This window comes from Haemaphysalis longicornis, unplaced genomic scaffold (assembly GCF_048455015.1).
Source record: "Haemaphysalis longicornis isolate Haplotype H1 unplaced genomic scaffold, Haemaphysalis longicornis Haplotype H1 scaffold_1, whole genome shotgun sequence".
Classification (NCBI taxonomy): domain Eukaryota; kingdom Metazoa; phylum Arthropoda; class Arachnida; order Ixodida; family Ixodidae; genus Haemaphysalis; species Haemaphysalis longicornis.
In genome coordinates, this window is record NW_027526203.1 from 101,889,081 (window position 1) to 101,896,034 (window position 6,954).

Below are 6,954 nucleotides of genomic sequence, written 5' to 3' on the forward strand. Positions count from 1 at the left end.
GGCTCTAGGCTCGTACAACCAACACACGTGATCATCTTCAAAACGTAGCCGCAAATCTAAAAACCTGATGCTGTCATTCTCCGGCAATTCAAACGTAAAAATGAGCGGCGTAAAACAGACATTGAAAGCGGCCAAGATACGCGACACAAGAGGGTGAGACGATGAAAAAGCGGCATTAAAGCTGTTCATGGCTGAAGGGTCAATAAAGCATGAAGTGTCTAAAACAATTAAAAAGTCATCGACGTATCTGAAAATTTTCAACACTTTAAGCTCACCTAGCCGCTGAAAGAGGGCCTTGTCGCAACGGGCTAAAAACAAATCACTTAAAACCGGTGCAATGCACGACCCAATACAAACACCCTGCTTTTGCAGGTAAATGTTACTGTCAAATGAAACATAGGTTGATATAAGATAAAAAGATAAAAGCTCCAAGAAACGACTCGTGCTCACACCACACACGTTCTGAAATCCGACCGCCCCGAAGTCATCAATGGCCGCCTCGACCATTGATGACTTCACCTCGAAACAGCTTTTGGCTTTGTGCAGGTTGAGCTGTCCCACGCGTGCGGGGAAACCGATCTGCGCTATCAAGCACAGAGACGCGTTTGTGAAATGCCGACGTAGCGTTGTCTACAAAATTCCTTTGTCGTGTGGCAGACACTATATCGGCCAGACCGGCAGATTATCTTTCTTCATTCTATTTGTGAGCTGTTGTCTGTTTGGCATCATGCACGAAATGGCCAGAGTTAACTCGCTCTACACATTAATTACAACACAGCAAAACTGTTGGAACTAATTGCGTTTGTTTTGCCTTGTGGTGCACATTACTTGTAATAAAACGATTGCGTTGCTTTTTGCAAGGATGCAAGGACCGGAAAATTTTGCAAGGATGCAAGGATACCATCTCTGCCATTAAAAAAGTACACCCATACGTTGCAAAAATTAGAACTGCAAAATATTTTGAAAATGCCGGCTTTAAATACCTGCTGAACTTGGCGGCCCAGTTCACCCTTTTTCTGCACTGCTGACTCGCGGTTACTGCCACACACTGTTCCATGGTCCTGCAAGTTAAAATTGAAAGGCATTAAAGTATTGTACAACCATGCTAATGTCAACAACCCCCTTGCTCAAGGAATCACTGCTCTGCTGCCATGACTACAAATCAGTGCATGACAAAATTTGTAAACTTCATGATGAGCGAGAGGACTGTGACATTTCAGCACTTTGTTCTGTATAAGTATATAGAGATACCAACATCTACAGTAACCCCCAAAACAGCCCAGCAAACCACTAACATCCCTGCGACGTCCCAAAAAGATCCGAACATCTATGTCCCAGCAGTATCTCTATTAGACATCCGTACAACGTGCAATATTTTTATGAAAATTTTTGAATGTTGAGGTAACGTTGCTGGTACCTTAATGTCGGACGCACTTTCAACCCACGCCGCCTGTATAAACATTGCCTAACGCGTGAGCGAAAAATGGCCAAGCAGCCACTCTCCTGTTGCTCTCTCCTACCCTTCCCCGCTCCGTAGCCTTCCAGCGTGCTTTCGTGTCCGCCAGCCAGCGCCGCTTCTCGGAAACTATGCAAAATAATGGAAAGTTTGTTTAGCGTTCCCGAGGCGGCGCTCCTACGCCTTCTCGTTTTTCGCCATGCCTGTCTGTCTTGGTCTGTCACTGATAAAACTTCCTTTGCCACGAAGCAAAATCCCTTGCCCTGCCGCAGGCTGATGCCGGCTTTGCGCGCTTATCTACTCGGATCACAGGCCCTGAAATTTTCTGAGTGGGGCATCCCACCTCTATCCCCTCCGCATTTAGGTATTGTTTTGACCCCGCTGTTCGCACTCCGCATCGGTACGCACTTCTAAAATTGAGGACTGTACTGTAGAAGCGCCCGGACAGCGTGGCGGGATCTCAGCTGCTTATCCTTTTGTTTCCTATAATTTTCTGAAGTTTACAAGCACGTGATATTACTGGAAAGTAATCGTAAAAGTGAGCGCCTGAACAAAAAACGTGCACGCAATTTTTTCTTCTCTAAATACTCCAGAAAGAAAAATATAAGTAAAATAATGGCTGCCCCATCCGAAAATATCGTTTTTCTGTTAGCTATATGTCTACCCGACAATCAGTATGTTCTTACACTATTTCACTCCGCCTCCGTCTTTATCTTTGGAAAAATGCAGCAAGTATGAAGCGAGCGACACGTTGAACGAGATCCCCCAGTGCGCCACAGAACAAGCGCCCCGTCGCGGCTAAGATGTAAGCGAAACGGCCCCGGAAGCCCAACAGGCAAGCTGACAGACACACGTCGTAGAAGTGGGTGCAGCCAGGCGCGTAGCCAGGATTTTTGTTCGGGGGGGGGGGGGGGCTAAGGTTGTTCTCGACACCCCCCCCCCCCCCACCGAAAGAAAAAAAAAAGTGCGGCAGTTTTCAAGCGCCCTTAAAGGCTGTGAAGATAAAATACATGTTGGGTTAATTAGGAAGACTGTCGTTCATTAAAATGACTGTCTTGTCACAATAACAACGATACCAGTTCTATCTCAAACTAATCAAAGGAATAATAGACCTAACAAATTAAATTAAACATTGGGCGTTCTGCTGCTGAGCATGAGGACGCGGGTTCGATTCCCGCTCGGGGGTTTATAAAGCGCGTTTCAGGTCTCTTATGCTAGTGACGTTGAATATTGTGGTTTTATTTTGCCGGTGCGCCGTTGTAAGCTCAAATTTTAAGTTCAAATCTCGCGCAGGTGATACTGGACGCGATGCACGCACGGGAACCTCGTCCGTGTGTACTTTGTGTCTACTGTGTGTACTTTGAGGAAAGAATGCCATCCACAATGAATCTGCGTAGGCTTTAAACATACATCTTTATTTCGTTGTTTTTGTGGAAACAAGCGAAGGAAATTAGCAAGTATTTTGTGCGTACACTCTTGTTACGTCCGCAGATTAGCGTCCACTGCAACGCTAATACAGCATATTGTGCATTGATATCGAGCGCAGGTGCATCCCTACATATGGGAACTAAGAATAGTACGCACAAGAAGGTTTGTCCTACCAACGATAATTTCACACAAATTTCATCCCGAAACACGGCCAAATGGCAGCACTAAAGCAGCACAACACCACTACCAGCACCAGGTTGCAAGACAGCTAGAAGATTTTGTACAGGATTTAAGCGCAGCTGTCCCGGCATTTTTCAAACATTCATGGCACCGCATCTGTGGAAAAGCCACTAGGGGAAGGTGGTGGGGCAACGGCAAAAATAATGCAGTTTTTAAAAGATGTATAAAAGAATAAATACAGTGCTATAAAGAATAAATACAGTGAAATAAATGTGTACCGAAAAGAATGTGCAAGTGGTGGAGTAGAAACAAGTAAAATGAGACACAACAAATGAAGCAAACATCGAAAACACGCAATCGAAAATAAAATAGATCCCAAGGCCTAAATGATTTTCTGCTTTGGGGAATGGGAAGAACTCCGACAGTTAGTTTTAAAGTATATACAGGTATATACAGTTTTAAAGTATACAGGTATATACAAAGCCATCGTGGCATATACAGAGCGGGAAGCTAGAGGACAAAGCCTAACCTGCGGGGAACCCCCGCGAAGCGATCGATGACATCAGAATGGCTGATGTTTACATCCCTGTGAGAGTAGAGAAGAGCCAGGCCAACCAGCCTGTCCTCGGACATTGTCGAGCGCAGGTAGGTTTTGAGCCTTCTCAAACTGGAGAAGGACCTTTCTGCTGTGGCAGTTGTTAGCGGTAGCGTTACCAATATTTGCAGCAACTTATGGATGTTCGGGTAAAAAGTGCTGTCGCAGAGAGGAAGAGCACCAAGAGCAGAGCTTGGGCGTAAGCTCGACTCTGTTGCCTCCCACTTTGTCCACCAGAGCCTAAATTCACCCAGACACGCCCTCTCATCTACATCTTTGGTGAACGCAAGAATCAGTTCCTTTGCTTGCTTGAGGCGGACATCAAGCGCTGAAGGAACTGCTGCGGGGATGATCACACTAAAACTCTCTATTAACTGCCTGTGCGTCTCAAATCGCTGGTTTAGTTGAGACAGTATGAAATCAATGAAGGGTAGGTAGAGAGACTTGCGAAAGTACTCCTCTGCGCTTTCCGCGGGAGCATTTCCACGATGTCCTTGGTGGCTGCTAAGCCTTGGCTTTACTATCTCCACATTGTGTTGTTCGCCACATTCTCCAGCCTTGGCGAATACCTCCCCAAAGCAAGCCTCGGCATTTACTCGATAACCCTCAATAGTGCGTTGCACAACATCTATGTGTTCAATCGCCATGCACATGTCCGCGTTCTTTGCTTGGAGCTTCCTCGATAATGGCAGAGTCACTGCAAACACTTGCTCTGCGACATGGAGGCTCACAATGAATGACGGCGAAAGCAGTGCACACATGAGGTTGTTCGCCTGGGCTGCGTTCTCAGGGCTTCCTGTCGACTTAATTTCTTCTAGCGCCGCAACGACCGAGTCAAACAGACTAACGAAAGACAGAAGTGCATCGTGTTTCTCTTCCCAACGGTTTTCACACAAGCCAAGAAGCCGCGTTCGCCTACACCCAGAATGCATCTGAACAATCTGTTTGCTTAGCACGTACGCTTGTTCGGCTTGGGGACTTTCTAAAGAATTTCGCAGTTTCCTTAACCGTACCGAAGCAATTCCTAATATCTGCAACACAACAAGCAGAGGAAAGCACGAGGTTTAAACAGTGGCTTGCACAGTGCGTGTACAGCGCAGTCGGATACTTCTCGCGAACGGCGGCCTGCACCCCGTTTGCTTTCCCGGCCATCGAACTGGCGCCATCATACCCCTGCCCGCGAAGGTTGTTCATGTCAATACCGATGCTCACCAAAAATTTTACAATTTCTTCTGCGAGGTTCCGGCCGCTTTGGTCATGTATGGGAACAAAGCCCAAAAATACTTCCTCAACCTGGTTGCTTTGTTTGTCCAGGTAGCGGGCACATATTGTAAGTTGCTCAATCCCTGCAACATCGGTCGTCTCATCTGCGAGTACGGAGAAGCAACCAGCGTTGTTAATTTTTGAAACGATTTTGTCTCTGATGAGGGTGCCGCAGATCCCAACGACCTCATTCTGAATTGCTGGGCTTAAGTAGGAGGCATTGCCGGAGCAGCTCTCGATATGTTCTTTAAGGCAGGTGTCGCCGCAACTACTCCGCATGCGCAGCAGGGCTCTAAAGTTACCCTCGTTCTCTGATGGGACAGTGCTTAGATCTAGTGGCCCGCTGTCATTGTGGCCACGAAGAGACAGGCCTTGCCTTCCACAAAAGATTATTGTGTCGATGATAGGTGCCAGTCGCTTCCGGTTTTCCTTGACCTGAAACTTCCTGGCGCTATCGAGCTGTTCAGCAACCGTAGGCGCACTACTAGAGAATGCTTTTATGAAGTCATCAGCTGCCGATTGGCTTTCTCGATGGTACCCCGTTTTCTGGTGGGAATCGAATATTTCGAGTGCATGTTTCCAGTCCGTGCAAGGTCTGGACACGAGCGCGCCAGCGGGCGCGTGCTTCCCTTTTCCAACTTCGGGGTGAGAAAAGATTGCACAAACACGGCAAAACGCGCCCTCACACACAGCGGAATAACTCAGCCATGGGTACTTTTCAAGCCACGTCAGTTGAAATTTCCGCTTTTGTTTAGAGTCGCAGACGCTGTTGAAATCGTAGTTTCTACCAGGACGCCATGGGGATTTGAGCAGCTGGTGCCCTGTGACGTCGTCAATTTGGGTGCCACTTTGGTAGAGCCCAATGTCGAGCCTGCTGTACTCAGTTCTCCCTTCGGTTTCTGAAATAGTTAATTAACTTGACACCTTTCTATTGCTGGGTGCCCAATTATAAAACTTACCTTGAGGAGGCCTCTGATCTACATGAATGCGTGTACCATCCTGCGCGGGGCGGTCATCCCCTTCTATTCTTGGTCGCGTTCCTGTATAAGGTATAGGAAGTCATGCCAAAGTTAAATATTGTATGCAGTATTCAAATACAAATGTAGCACAAAATAATAAGGCGAATACTGCGGCGTTCGACGGGGCTCCTGCTTTAGGCACGTTGGAAGTTTGTAGTGAGATTTGATGAAGGGACTATAATGGGGTCTCACTATTCTGATTCTAAACATTACAGAAGCACGTATTCCTTAGCAGACGCGTGTGCTGTAGTGGTTCAGCCGAGTACACAGCGCAGGTGGTAAAGCTAAGCGATCAAGCACCACTTCACAGTGTTTGAGCTTGTGTACAGGGAACAGAAAAGCATTGCAGTTTTAATCAGTAATTCGGGAAATCAAACTGACCTTGGGCATCTCCTTGATTGACCGGAAAACGGGGGGCATTGGGATGCTGCGCAAAGCCAGCGTGAGTATCCGACGTGGGTCGATGCTCGAAAAGAGTCGGCGTTTCATTCCCCACTGGGAACCAAGAAAACATTTGTGAAGGCGCTGCACACTTTTCAAACGCTATAAACTACTGCATTCTAGCATGAAGCGAATTTCAGTGGCACGGGTAAGGTTGGCGACGATAGTGATGTTTAAACTGGAGCTTGATTTTAGGCTGATTAAGTTAAAACACGCGAAATCAGCTAATGGCGGGAAAGTTACATACCTACAAAAGACTTCGCCCGTTGGCTATTGTTTATGAATTATTCAATGTAACCTATGAGCGTGAGGGTGCCTTGTTTGTAGTCCCTCTTCTTATGTGCCCCTGGTCTCTTTTTGCGCTGTGAAGCTTATGGATTACCAATGTACCAGAGAAATCATTTGGCTATTACACTCTATGCAGCTGTAGATTAGGCACTCTCGCATCAGGGCGAGAGTGAGAGAGCCTGTAGTCTGTGGCGCGTTTTAGCCGACATTCATTTGTCACGCAGGACATGCACTGGCAAAACGATACTCTTTCGCCGGAAGCCTTCACAACAGCACTAAACAAG

General features: G+C 46.9%; 1 long non-coding RNA gene across 1 annotated transcript; it reads right to left on the bottom strand.

The window, feature by feature from the left end:
- Nucleotides 1–4,458: 4,458 nt before the first annotated feature.
- On the bottom strand, nt 4,459–6,437 carry LOC144165154 (uncharacterized). Its single transcript, XR_013321388.1, has 3 exons — nt 6,323–6,437; nt 5,882–5,962; nt 4,459–5,821 (listed from the first exon to the last, which is right to left on the bottom strand). It is a non-coding gene; the product is annotated as an uncharacterized LOC144165154 (long non-coding RNA).
- Nucleotides 6,438–6,954: the final 517 nt, after the last annotated feature.